Source organism: Oryctolagus cuniculus, chromosome 2, assembly GCF_051225735.1.
Source record: "Oryctolagus cuniculus isolate XC-2025 breed Fujian yellow rabbit chromosome 2, ASM5122573v1, whole genome shotgun sequence".
In the NCBI taxonomy this organism is placed as follows: domain Eukaryota; kingdom Metazoa; phylum Chordata; class Mammalia; order Lagomorpha; family Leporidae; genus Oryctolagus; species Oryctolagus cuniculus.
In genome coordinates, this window is record NC_142868.1 from 31028549 (window position 1) to 31043706 (window position 15158).

The window sequence follows — 15158 nt, forward strand, 5'->3', positions numbered from 1 at the left end:
GGTATATGAGCAATTTTGTTCAGCTCCTTGAAATGTAGATGTTAAAGCATTACTCAAGGGCCAGCATTGTGGCAGAGTGGGTTAAGCTGTTGCCTGGTATTCCAGCATGCCATATGGCTGCCAGTTCAAGTTCCAGTTGCTCCACTTCCTAATTCGCTGCTAATAGCCTGGGAAAAAGCATCAGAAGATGACCCAAGTGTTTGTGTCCTTGCTACTCATGTGGGAGACCCAGAGGAAGCACCTGGATCCTGACTTTAGCCTGATCCAGCCCCAGCCATATTGGCCAGTAGATGGAAGGTCTCTCTTTCTAACTCTTTCTCTCTGTGTAGCTCTCCCTCTCTCTGTGTGTAAATATGACTTTCCAATTAATTAATTAATTAGAAAAAAACAAATATTTTCCAAGTTTAAATTTCCCAAGAATCAGAGTTCATATTCCATTGGACCTAATGCAATTTTTATGAAAATGATGTATTACTCCACTTTCTGCAATTATATAAATACCTAAAGCTAATCACCTTACAAGTTGATGCATATTAATTACTGATTAGTATGTAGTATGCACCTGGATTTCAGTATTTATATGGGACACACACACATATAATAAATGAATAAAATAAAAAAAACCATAGTAAAATGGAACTATTTTTCATTACCTAATTTTCTGAAACTCTAGCCTCTTATGATCCCGGTCTATAATGCAATTTTTTTCTTTATTCTTATCTGGTTGATCAAATTGAAATGAAAAAAACAAACTCATATTACTCCCTAAGATAACAATATTTGAATAAGTAAATATGCAGTACTAAATATTTTTCCCTGTGGCTATTTTGGAATCTGAGAAAATGTGGTATGTCTTTCAATGTTTCCACAATACTCAAGCCACTCTGGTCCACTCTAATGGGATCTATGAAAACCTTTCAAGAGAAAAGTCACCACTAACAATCTAGAGCACATTAAAGCTTTTAAAGTGTTCTTAAATACTGTCCTCCCAGCTGACTGGATCCCAATAGCTCTCCTGGGTCTTAGGAGGCAGCCAGAGAAGGGCCTGAAAGCAGCTGTTGGACCAGGAGCCAAAGGTTTATCAAAAATGCTGCCTGGAGAATAATGCCTTGGGAAAGAGTTGAAGTCATAGGTTGAAGGGCAATTATTGCAGTTTGCCAATGCAGCAGCTGTAGCAGAGGAAGTGGGCACAGCTTGTTGATGTGAAGATATAGCCAGAGGAGTTTCTGCGAAGGGAGAACCAGTGCTGGATCCAGGGATGTAGTTTGTAAAGAAAGAGGTAAGTAGAAGGGACCTAGAGCTGGTCTTAGATGTTGCTTCTGAAATGCACATTAGGGTGTGACTTCAGTTACTAAACAGAGTTTATTGTGCTACTGAGATGTAGCTAGCTAGCATCAAAAACCACTTTGCCTCCACCTGCATTCCCTTCTCTTTCCTAATGTGTGGGTTGGACTGACTAATTCACTTTTTATTTATTTGTTTTTAAATTTTATTTAAGGTACAGAAATTTCATGTGCTTCCTATACACAGATTTAGGAACATAGTGATACTTCCCATCCTACCCTCCATCCTGTACACACTCCCACCTTTCTTCCTCCTCCCTCTCCTAATCTGACTCTTAATTTTTATAATGTTCTACTTTCAGTTTACTTCATACTTGTAATATTAACCCTACATTAAGTAAAGAATTCAACAAATAGCAAGAAGAAAAAAAACATTGCTCCTCAACAGTTGAGACAAGGACTGTAAACAACCATCAAATTTCAAAATGTCAATTTCACTCTTACATATTACCTTTAAGATACTCTATTAGTTATAACAGATCAGGGAAAATATATGATATTTGTCTTTGGGGGACTGGCTTATTTCACTAACGGTTTCCAGTTGCATCAATTTTGGACCAAAAAGACAGGATTTCATTTTTTAACCACTGAGTAGTATTCCACAGTGTATATATACCATACATACTTTATCCAGTCATAAATTGATGGTGTTGATGGACATCCGAGATGATTTCCTATCATAGCTATTGTGAATTGAACAGCAATGAACATGGGGGTACAGATAACTCTTTCATATGCTGACCTCATTTTATTTTGGTAACTTCCCAGGAGTAGGATGGCTAGGTCATATGGTAGAGCTATTTTCAGATTTCTTTGGTACTCCATTCTGTCTTCCACAGTAGCTACACCTGTTTACATTCTCACCAACAGTGGATTAGGGTACTTTTTTCCTTACATCCTTGCCGATATTTTTTGTTTGTTGATTTCTGTAGACAGCCATTCTAATTGAAGTGAGGTGAAACCTTATTGTGGTTTTGATATGCATTTCCCTGATGGCTAGTGGTCTGGAGCATTTTCTCATGTGTTTGTTGGCCATTTACATTTCTTCTCTTGAAAAGTGCCTGTTTAAGTCCTTTGCTCATTTCTTTTTTTAAAGATTTATTTTATATATTTGAAAGACAAAGTTACAGAGACAGGTAGGTCTCTAGACCTAAAGAGAGAGGTCTTCCATCCGCTGGTTCACTCCCCAGATGGCCGCAATGGCCAGAGCTGCGCCATTCCGTAGAGAGGAGCCAGGAGTTCTCACCCGGGTGCAGGGGTCCAAGGACTCGGGCCATCTTTCACTGTTATCCCAGGCCATAGCAGAGAGCTGGATCAGAAGAGGAGCAGCCGGGATTAGAACCGGAGCCCATATCTGATGCCGGTGCTTCAGGACAGGGCTTTAACCCGCTGTGCCACAGAGCTGGCCCCATGCTCATTTCTTAACTGGATTATTTGTTTTGGTTGTTGTGGAGTTTTCTGAGCTCTTTATACATTCTGGCTATTAATCAATCTTTTATCAGTTTCATGATTTGCAAATATTTCTCCCATTCTGTAGGTTGCCTCTTCACTTTGCTGAGAGTTTCTTTTGCAGTGCAGAAGCTTCTCAGCTTGATGTTACCCCATTTGTCAATTTTGGCTTTGATTGCATTGCCTGTGCTTCTTGTGTCTTTTCTAAGAAATCTTTGCCTATGCCAATGTTTTACAGAGTTTCCCAAATGTTTTCCTCTAGTAATTTAATGGTTTCAGGTCATGGATTTAGATCCTTCAGCCATTTTGAAATGCTTTTGTATAAGGTATAAGGTAGGGGTCTTGTTTCAAACGTTTGCACATGGAGATTGTGTTTTCCCAGCATTGTTTGTTGAAGAGACTGTCCTTGCTCCAGGGATTGATTTTAGCTTCTTTGTCAAAGAAAAGTTGGATGTAGATGCATGGATTGATTTCTGGAGTTTCAATTCTGTTCCATGGTCTATGAGTTGGATTTTGCCAGTACCAGGCTTCTATCATTATAATTGCCCTGTAGTATGTCTTGAAATATGGTACTGTGATGTCTCTGGTTTTGTTTTTGTTGTACAAGATTGCTTTTGCTATCCAGGGTCTCTTATGTTTTCATATGAATTTCAGCACAGTTGTTTCTAGATCTGAGAAGAATGTTGCTGAATTTTGATTGGGATCGTATTGAATCTGTTTGCTTCCGAAGCACATATACTAAAATTGGAATAATACAGAGAAGATTAGCGTGGCCACTGATTATCTTCTAATGGGTACAGTATGGGAGTAGTAATGGGTTATCACTTCCATCATTAGGTTATAAAAGACTACACTGTCAATTTGGATCTTTCCATAATATTTCATTTGGAATGCACATCCTGATGTAAACCAGTTGCCAAGGAAGCCCTTAGAGAGGCTATGTAGATAAGGTTGGAAATGGATCATCTGAAGTAAGCCAGCAATTAAATGACTGAGCTTAGAATTGAATCTTTGAGTCCTGATGATAACCTTGTAGCTGTATAAGTTTATCCTGTAGCACCAGTTGAGACCTGATGTGACTGAAATTCCAAATAACAGCTTGACTGACACCACACTAAAGACATTGAGCCATTAGCACCCAAAGAGGCCATATCTATATTTCCTACTCACAGAAAATGTGCAATAATAAATGTGAGTTTTCCTCAACTGCTGAATTTTGAAATAACTTATTACAATCAGTTAGTTGGTAAACAATATACAAAAATAGGCATATAAAAAGAGAACTATGGGGCCAGCACTGTGGCTTAGTGGGTAAAGCTGCCGCCTGCAGTGCTGGCGTCCCATATGAGTGCTGGTTTGAGCCCTCACAACTTCACTTCTGATCCAGCTCTCTGCTATGGCCTGGGAAAGCAGTGCAAGGTGGCCCAAATCCCTGGGCCCCTGCACCCACGTGGAAAGACCCAGAAGAAGCTCCTGGCTTCTGGCTCTGGATTGGAGCATCTCCGGCTGTTGCAGCCAACTGGGGAGTGAACCAGTGGATGGAAGACCTCTCTCTCTCTCTGCCTCTCCTTCTCTCTCTGTGTAACTATGACTTTCAAATAAATAAATAAATAAATCTAAAAAAAGGGATAGAGAAGTAGGTAAAGAAAAATAAATATCTAGAAATTAATTTTAATGAGATTATTTTTCAGTTATAATTTTATTTTGAACTTTCAAAAATCTTTTAATAGATGAGCCATTCAATTTTCTGTTGATCATTAAATGATAGAATTTCTTACTTATAAGGCATGCAGCATATCACTATCTTTTTGGTTTTATGGGTGAAGAAATATTTTTCTGTTGTGCCTCTACACTTTTGTGTTTAGGAATTGATTTATAAAAAAAAAAAAAACTGTAAGAAACAAAAGCAGCAAATGAAGAAAATAACATATTAGTAAAGATTTTTTAAATCTTTAATTCTTTATCTTTGTCAAAAATACCAAGACAATTAACACTTTTAAATATTTATTTATTTATTTGAAGAAAAGAGTTACAGAGAGGCAGAGACAGAGAAGTCTTCCATTCACTCGTTCACTCCTCAAACGGCTGCAACGGCTGGGGCTGAGCCAACCCGAGCAGGAGCCAAGAACTCTTTCCAGGTCTACCTCATGGGTGTAGGGTCCCAAGCACTCGGACCATCTTCTACTGCTTTCTCAGGCCAAAGCAGAGAGCTGGATCAGAAGTGAGGCAGCCAGGAGTTGAACCGGTACCCATATGGGATGCTGGTACTGCAGGCAGAGGCTTAGCCCACTATGCCACAGCACTGGCCCCAGACAACTAACACTTAGTAATGAAGGTAATTATACAAATCAGTCCTTTTAACATGTAGACTTATCAATTCAGTTCAATATTCAGATTGTCTTACACCTCCAAGAATCTAAAACAGAAATATTATCCACTCTGTTTTAATCAACTATCTGCCTGATTAAAACTTGTTTATTCATTTGTAGTGGTATTTGTAACAATAGTGTCTACATAAGAGGCAAGCTATATTTTGTTTTGTCTGATGAAATTAATAAATATTCTCGACATTTGAAGCCAATAGGCAAAGATATTTCAGGAATCATACAATAAATTTGTAGATATATTACTTCAATATATCACTTACCTGATTTAGGTAATGTGATTCTCTTAACCTTGCCTGAATATTAGTAGATTCTCATCCATTACATCAAAAGTAGATTAGATTGGCCTGAGGAATGACAAATCTTTATAGAATTATAAGTATTTGTCTTACTTATTCATCCCAGGTGCTCATAGATCTTCAGAAATTATCCTTGACAATTCATTTGTGAAATAAGGAGCAAAAACTTCAAATAGTATATTTCACATGCACACACACAATTTTATATTCTAGAACTGTAATTTGTCTTTAGACACAAAATAATACAGGGAACTATTCAATTATGATGAAGAATAGAAAAATGTGTTTCTTAAAATTAAACTGCTAATGATGTAAGCCACCAGAATTCTGAAGAGCAGGAATTTATTTTCTATATATTAATGACAAAATGTATTAATTTCTGAAAATTAGAACATTAGTATTTTGAGCAACCAGCTGGAACAAGAAATTATGTTTTCATTAGATTTATTAACAAGTGAATTCAAAAATCTTGCCTAATAATTTGTCTTTCAAGAGAACTTAAGCTGATAAATCTGAATTATCAAGTATTTATTTGAAAAATATGATCATAATTTCAGTTTAAGTAAGATATAAGCTACTCAGTTGCATTATAAAACATCATATGGGATCTTTTAAACTATTTATATATTTACTTATTTGAAAGTCAGAGTCACAAAGAAAGATAGAGAGACAGAGATCTTCCATTTGATCGTTCACTCCCTGGCTGCAACAGGTAGTGCTGGGCCAGGCCAAAACCAAAACGTTCATCCAGGTCTCCTATGTGGGGGGCAGGGGCCAAACACTTGGGTAGCCCCTTTGGATGCTGGCAAACAGGCATGGCCTTTACTTGCTATGCCAAAACATACAGCACATGTGGTCTTAACATAGTTTCAAACGATGTTTGATAGTGGAATCACCCTACATAGTCACCATGCAACATCATTTTAGAATTCTGGATCTTAATGATCAAATAGTTTAATCTAGATCTATTGACTCACATTATTTCAGATAATTTTAGTTAGGAAGGAAGTTATATAAGTACTCACAAAGAGAACACATATACACTGGGGTACACACATGCATATGCCATTCTCGGACCCTCACACATACAACACATATGTGTACCATAGATACACACGGAGCATGAACCTACTTCTCAGTGCGCAACATGGATTGCTTTAGAGCCAACAGGCCCACTCAGAGCAACACACACCTATAGGTGGTTATACTAAATTGAAGAAGTTTGGATTATGCTGTCACTAACTTTACGTGACTCAATCTTATTCCACTAAATTGAAGAAGCATCTATCCATTGCCAACTAAAGAAATATCAGAAAGTGTAAGGCTTTTCTTTCTTTGAAACAAATTATATCTCCTTAGGTGGGGAGGAGAGAAAAATAGAGTTCCATCACTCTAGGATTTTATAAAATCTCTTCACACGGAAATTCTTTATAACACTAACATAGTCTAGATGATTTTTCTATGTCAGGTTACAATATTTTTTTTTACTTTTATGGTCTATATTTTTTGAAGTCTAAATCTATTATCAAAGATCTAGATAACAATTTTTTGCTGATATTCCTCAACTGTATATATCTACCAATTACTTTGATTTCTAAATCATTTCAAAAACCTTAACGTATTTTCAAGCATTTGTGAGAACTATCACCCTGGATTGTTTCATCCACCAGTATTTTTCAGCTGAGTTAACTGACCTCTGTCCTAATCACAAAGTCTAAATATCTCACCAGGTCGTACAACCATCCATCCTGAAGTACTGCACAACGAATGCAGAGACAATAAGACCAAGTGTATCACCTTCTTCCCCTACTCCCGCTGATTCCCAAATGTTCCTCTGCTGCCATCTTCCCCATTACAACAATTTTCTCACTCAGTGGCAGATACATTAGTCACCATATTCTTTAAATCTGTTTTTTCTTTTTCAGCCTCCTTGACAATAGCAGTACATGTGCATGTTCTTTTTTTTAATCTCAACTATTTTAATCACCTCTTTAAAATCCTGCTTTCTTTCAGTATTGGCCCCTTCAGCTTTCTTCCATGTTACAGATGGGATTATTTATCTGAAACACAGATCAGAATATGTCTCTCCCCTACTGAAAAAGTATTCAAGGGTATATCACTTCCAGAATAGGATAAAGCATCCTGAGTGATTTCTTTTATGATTTTGTCTGTCTGCCCATGGACACACATTGTCATATCCGACAGTTATTATTTCATGCATCCAGTGTATGCTCTCACAGCATCTTCAATATGATAATACTTGAATTCCTGCTTTAGCCACTGCTCTCCCTATAGGACAAATCAGATCCTGGGAACTCAAGATTCATCTCAATACTCCTCATCCCTTTTGACAAGATCCCCCTTGACAGGCAGAGCTATGTGTATGCTTCTTTTCTCTGCTGTGGCACCTTGAACTCATCATAATTAAACATTTGTTTTATCCCATCTATAAGCCATGCTAAGTTATTTATGGTCTTGAGGCTGTAATGCTTTGTAATTGGCCAGTTTTATGTATTTTTGTTTCTTTTTTTATTTATTTGAAAGGAAGACTAACAAAGAGCAAGAGAGAGATAGAGACAGATGAGGGAGAGGGAGGAGAGAACCTTCCATACATTATTCAGTCCCCAAATGCCCACAACAGCCAGGACTGGGATACCATGTAGTCATGATATAGAAACTCCATATGGGCCTCTCACATGGATGGAAGGGACCAACCTACTTGAGCTATCTCTTTCTGCCTCTCAGGGTGTACATTTGTAAGAAGCTGGACCTAAATCAGCAGCCAGACTTAATCTCAGGTATTCTTTTTTTATTTTTTAAAGATTTATCTATTTGTTTCAAAGAGAGAGAAGGAGAAGAAGAGAGAGAGAGAGAGGACTTCCATGCACGGGTTCACTCTCCAGTTGGCTGCAACGGCCAGAGCTGCACATGTACAACCATTGTCAAGAAGCTCCTGGCTCCTGGCTTCAGATTGGCCCAGCTCTGGCCATTGTAGCCATTTGGGGAGTGAACCTGCAGATGGAAGATTTTTCTCTCTCTCTTTCTCTGCCTTTCTGTAACTCTGCCTTTCAAATAAATAAATAAATCTTTTAAAAAAAGAAGAAAACCTGACTCTTGGTTACTTATTAGCCTATCATGTATGTTCCATGGGGAAATCTGCTATTAGAAAATGGGTTGATTTGGGAGAGCCCTGAGTTAACAAAAACAAGAGCAAAATGCCTCAAGCAGTTACCTCCTAAATCAGCCTAGAGTTTGCTCTCAGAGCAGGAGTCCTAAGCACAACATTAGCCTTGCTAACCATCTAACTCCTCCCGTCAGTCCTTCCGTGTAGCCTAGTAAATAAAATTCATACCCGAGGAAGGTGTGCAAACTTCTCCTGCACATGAATCGTAAATGGCATGTTTTTCTACTTCTGAAGCTTCTGTCTGAATAGGTAAACAACATGAGAAAAATATTAGTTACTGAAGAAAGAAACCATGTATCTTCAAAGATGGTTCTGCTCCAAGAGGTGCCCTTTAACACACCGAGTTCAGAAAAATGTTAGATGAACTCGAGTTCCTTTTGAATATCGTCTTTCTGGAGGGCAAAGGAGTCCATCACACATTAGCAACGTGTCAGGATCTTGACAAATTGCTGTTTATATTTCCTTTATTTTGTGTGAAATCTTATTTAAGCTTTTAAAGATGTGGAAGGCACCGGCATGGTTGACACTTGCTTTTGGAACTTAAAGTGAGAAGTATTTCTTTTGATAGAAGGTCTGACCTCAAAGACAACAATAACATTATTATATGTGTTTCTAAGTGCCAGGGAAACAGCAGCTCTTTCTAATAGTGAAGCACAATCTTCCTCCAATCTCACCACCTATAAATAGAGCAATTGTACAAAGAATCAATGTGAACTGCAAGGAAAAGATCTCTGAGAAAGGACGCTGCAGGTGAAGTCTTTATCTGAAGACCCGAAATGTCTAAATGTATAATTATTCATTGTCCAGGTCCAGGAAAAGATTATTACAGCTACCTAAGGGAAAAGTAACACTAAAATGTGGATGATTTTTTTTTCAATTATAGGTACTGGAGTTGTATTTTTCCAATTTAAAAGCATTAGGGTATTTATATAATGGTGGACAGGTTCAGAAAACCAGTAATGACTTGAGGTCAAGAGCTTAGTCCTCCAAGTAGGGCATTTCTTGCTTTAAATCCAAGTTAAACACAAAAACCTCTCTGGTTTGCTAATCAAGGCAAGCCAGTGTTGTATCTTCAGCTACAGGAAGACTCTTAGTATATTTTATCTTTATAGAATCAGTTGCTCCTTAGGCTTAGCTTCCTCTAATGAGCTATAGCAAAAAGAGGTGACCACCACCATGTACACTGCGAACATGAACAGAATGTGTGAAGGTAAGCTTGAGTTTCTCTTCATGTTTGTCTCCGCTCTGCCATCTCCTGCCTGTTAAGCAGAAACTTGCAGTCTCTGCAACTTAACCGGGATCTCTATAGACACCCATGCCAAGGTCACAGCAGCTTCATGGAGTATTTTATTTATTAAAAATATTAACAAAAACAGAACATTTCATAGATAAAATTCTAAGAAAGTAATAATACTTCCTTCTCTCTCTCCCTCCCTCAATGCCCCTCTTTCCTTCCTTTTTTTCCTTTAATTTTTGCAATGACATAATTTCAGTTTACTTTCTTTTAGTCCCGAGTAAAGCTCATTTTGAAAGAGTAAAGTCTCAACTGCAACTTATATTGAGGTGTTAGCCAGGTATGCAGGTCGGGAAACTGGTACTTTAGACTGCAAAGATGCCTCAAACCTGTGAGTGTTACAGAACATTAGAGGTTGAGGCTTACATGGTTGTTGCCATAGAGAAGTAAGTCTTACTACATCAGCTGCTCTAAATTCTGCTCCTCTTTCCCATGGTTTTTAATTACTGGCAAAAACAAGAAGGAGCTGTGCTTTTCCACAGGTTCCTAAGGGCAACGCTGAAGCAGACAGCCTTAAAGGTGTTCATTACTCAGACAGGACCATCCTTTTAGATTGGACAAAAGGATGTAAGGATGGGAGTTTCTATTAATGAATAAATAAGAAAAAGAAATGCTTTTATTAGTAAGAGAATATGTCATCTGATCAGAGTGAAGGAGAGAAATAATAAAATTATTTATTTCAAGTGCAAAATAAAGTTTTTTATTTTTAAGTGCTTTTTGAATTTTTTAAGATTTATTTATTTGAAAGGCAGAGTTATATAGAGAGAAGGAGAGACAGAAAGAGAGAGAAAGAGAGAAAGAGAGAAAGAGAGAGAGAGAGAGAGAGATTGTCCATCTGCTAGTTCAACCCCGAAATAGCCTCAAAGTCTGGGATAGGACCAAGCTGAAGCCATGAGCCTGGGACTTCATCCAGGTCTCCCACATGGACCCTGCTGCCTTCCTAGGCAAATTAGCAGAGAGCTGGATTGGAAATGGAGCAGCCAGGACTGGAAGTGGAACCCAAATGGGATGCTGGCACCACAGTGGTGGCTTTGCCTGCTATACTACAGCACCAGCCCCTCTATTTTGAATTTTTATTTATTTACAAGACAGAGAGACATAAGAAGACAGAGATCTTCCATTTACTGGTCCACTCCTCGAATGCCTATGACAGCAGGAACATGGCCAGACTGAATCAGTGGGTCCAGAACTCCTTCCAGGTCTCCCACATGGGCAGGGGAGACCATCTGCTGAGCTATCTCCTGCTGCCTCCCAGGGTACTAAATGGCAAAAAGCTAGAATGGGAAGCAGAGCCAGGACTCAATCCTAGGTGGTTGCATATGGGATATGAACATCCCATACCTTATCTTAACTACTAGACTACAATCTTACCTCAAGAAAACTATTTAAAAGGTCAATATCTCTGGATTCAGACCTTCATAGAAATCAAGGAATAGCTGGAGCGATTGGGAAATATTTTTGTTGTTGTCACTATTAGCGCACAAGCAATGGAATAAGCAAATGCAACCAAAAAAGAAAGACTGCTTACATTGGAAGAAAATAGACTGTCTAAGAAATATATTGACATTATATAGAACAGACAAGAGAGAGAGAGATGAAGTGGGAAATGAGAACTTGAATCTCTATATATACAAAAATAACAAAAGCAAGTTGTGCTGTGTGTCTGAGTGCATCTCAATTTAATCTAGGATTGGAGATAGAGATTTGTTGTTTGAAATGCCCAGTCATTACACATCTAGATATTGGTTCAGCATCCAAGTTGTTTATTCAAAAGCAGACATCCTCATTTCCTCTACAATAAAATCCTTACCATTGAATTCAAGGCCTTTTCCAGTCTGGTTATAGCTTGTCCTTCTAATCATATCTCTTCATCTGTTCTTTTATTCAAAATCATGTATTTGAAAGTTTGCAGGTTCCAGATATGCTGTTAGTACATGGAGATCAATGGTTAGCAAGATGTATATAGTCTCCCAAAGCATAGATTTACTATGTTAAATGGAAAGGCAAATATTGCAGAGAATTTCAAATACTCAGTTTTTGTTGAAAAATTTCAAACATTATTTTAACTCATATATAAGAATTGTACATATTTATGGGATACTATATATGTGAGGTTTCTATACATCTATATACTGCATATTTTCTAATCAGAGCAAATGAATCGATCTCTTCAAACATGTAAGCTGTCTTCATGTGGTAAATTTTCAAAATTTTTAATATTATTTTATTCAGCAAAAATGGTACAGTATCATTATCTATATTCACTGTAGTATGCAATAGGATACAGGAACTTCTTACACCTATAAAATTATAACTTAGTACCAGTTAAGCAACCTTTCCTAATCTTCATCTCCTTCCTACTCTCCCCAGATTCTGAAAATCACAATTATACTCCAATTATTTTTTTTAAGATTTATTTATTTATTTAAAGGCAGATCCACAGAGAGGCAGAAGCAGAGAGTGAGAGAGAAAGAGAGAGAGGGGTGTCTTCCATCTTCTGGTTCACTCCCCAAATGGCCTCAATGGCCGGAGCTGAGCAGATCCAAAGTCAGGTTCCAGGTGCAGGGGCCCAAGGACTTCGGCCATTTTCCACTGCTTTCGCAGGCCACAGCAGAGATCTGAATCTGAAGTGGAGCAGCTGAGTCTTGAACCAGTGCCCCTATGGGTTGCCAGCACCGTGATTAGTGGCTTTACCTACTACACCACAGTGCTGGCCTGATTTCATCCTTTTTATGGCCAAATAGCATACCATCATGTGCATGTACGATGTTTGCTTTATCCATCAACTGATGGATGCTCAAAGTTTCTATACCCTGGCTATTGTGAAGAGTGCTGCAGTAAAAATGGTAGTGCAGATGTCTCTTTGACAAAATTATTTAACTTCTATTGGATATATATCCAGTTGTGGGATTCCTGAATCATAGGGTAGTTATTTTAGTTTCTTGAGGAAAATACATACTGTTTTCCACAATGGCTCTTCTATCTCACCAGATACAATTGCCCTGAGGTCGTACAGCAAAGACCACCAACCGTTCAGCATCAAAAAAGTAAGCTTAGGGAAATAAGTTTAGGCTCTGCTATAAGGCTGAGTTGGACTTAGATAGGCAGATAAAAAGAGACATTGGAGGAGAAGGAAGTGAGGTCATTCCAAGGACCAGGGAAAACCATTGAGAAGGACTTGATGCGGTCAGGAACAGGTGCAGCCCACTTGAGGGTGTCTCTTGCTTTCTGTTGTGCAATAAGAGCCCATGAGAATCCTCTAGGATGTCAAGATGAAAGGGGAGGGTTGTGGGTGGGAGGGACATTATGGGGGGGGGGAGCCATTGTAATCCATAAGCTGTACTTTGGAAATTTATATTCATTAAATAAAAGTTAAAAAAAAAAAAAAAAAACAAGAGGAAGCTGTGCCATCTTAGTTGAGCATACTCACGTGAAATTATGCATATTGGTTACGAGAACAAGTGCCTTCTGAACTAAAGGGAGTCAGTAAAGGCAATGGGTTAAAGCAGGCTACAAGGATTCCTTCTGGAAGTAGATATAAGGAATATGGCTGAAGGATTTAGCAGGAGCCAGTTCTATAGGTGTGTGGCCATTTTAAGGCATTTGGCCTTCACTGAAAGTGATTGGAAAACATTGAAGATTCCTAAGATAGGAAAGATGGGATCATAATTTTATTTTTAAGGAGACCAGTATGGCCATAAATTGAAGGATGTGGCCAGAGAGTAGTACCAGAGAAGTTCAGTGACAGCTGTTGCTCTCATTCATCCTTCCTTAGTGTGCCTGGGTCTTCTTATACTCATATGCCCTTCATTGCCCAACTGTATTACTGCCTCCTTCATAAATGCAACCATCAATAGAGCTCACATGGTTCTTAGAGACCAGGTATGAATTCCTCTTTCTTCTGATCCATATATACTTAGAATATTTTTGCACCACTTTGTCACACTTTGGACAGTTTACCTTTCTCCTGTTTTAGCTGCAACCATGTATCGCATCCTCAGTATTTGTGAGGATATTTATTAGATCTTACCCATTTCTAGGTGTATACCTGGCATCAAGGTGAGTGACTTGAAATTAGCAGATGGCATTATTTTAATTATAGGAATCTATCAGATAGAGATTTTTAATGCGTGATTTTTAAGGATGCCAGGGCACTTAACAGACAAATTTAGATAGGAAGTTTATCAGAGAACAAACTAGTATCTGCAGAGTTGGTCTCATTACTCCCTTGCTGGGCTAACAGTATCACCTGATCTACACATTAAGACCTGGTTTTCAAATATTGCTTAAACTAGTTTTTGCCTCTCTGATTATGAAATAAATGCAACATTTTAAATGTTTTAGTAATAGAGTTAAGAAATGCTATTTGGATGGATGATGGATGTGATTTTAAAAACCCATTAGAAAAAATAATATAAATAATTGCTTTGTGAAATAGAAAATGCTAATTGCTAGAGATGACCAACAACTTTTGATGTGCTTGGATGGGCAGTGGCAAACTTTGTAATTGCTTTGTATTATTATAGGAGTAAGAACCAGTGTTTTCTTGGTAGTCCATAGTTTTATTTGTCATACACCTGCTGCTTTTCAATATAATAATTTAATTGCTTGATTTATAATTCTTCACCTTCCTGAAAAACATTCTGCATGGTTAAAAAAGGACAAAAATGATAGCTAGTAAAGTATCTGTTTTGCACTATAATATTTAGTCACTGACATAAAACTCAAGTTCCACAAATGAAAAAGCTTACCTACTTAACCATTTCTCAGAAGTACCTCCTTGTTCTTGTGTCTTTTTCTGCCTCCAAACTATTTCATCTGACACCAAACATAGGTTTTTAATTTCCAAATAAAGTATAGCATTTCTCTAGGTTTGTTGACATATTTCCAATCCTGTGGGCATCTCCCAGGCAACAGAATTTTAGGAGGACTAAACTTAGTAGATGAAAAAGAGATGGAAATTGAGATGTTGATCAAATGAATAGTAAAAGTGAAAACCAGAAAAAAAATGATAGGGTCTACCTAAATGTTTCTAACCTAATCATACTACCAGAAGCAAGCATTGAAAAGAGAAGATACACCTGACTCTAACAGGCAGAGCTAGAGATGACCCTGAGGTTGCAAATGATGTGGTAAGTGGAATAATGCCCTCAGCTTCCCAAAGATGGCCACATTCCTAGTTCCTGGAATCCATGAGTACAGATT

At 37.9% G+C, this 15158-nt stretch overlaps 1 pseudogene; it reads left to right on the top strand.

The window, feature by feature from the left end:
* The first annotated feature begins 3510 nt into the window (after window positions 1-3510).
* Window positions 3511-3571, top strand: LOC127490433 (U6 spliceosomal RNA; annotated as a pseudogene).
* Window positions 3572-15158: the final 11587 nt, after the last annotated feature.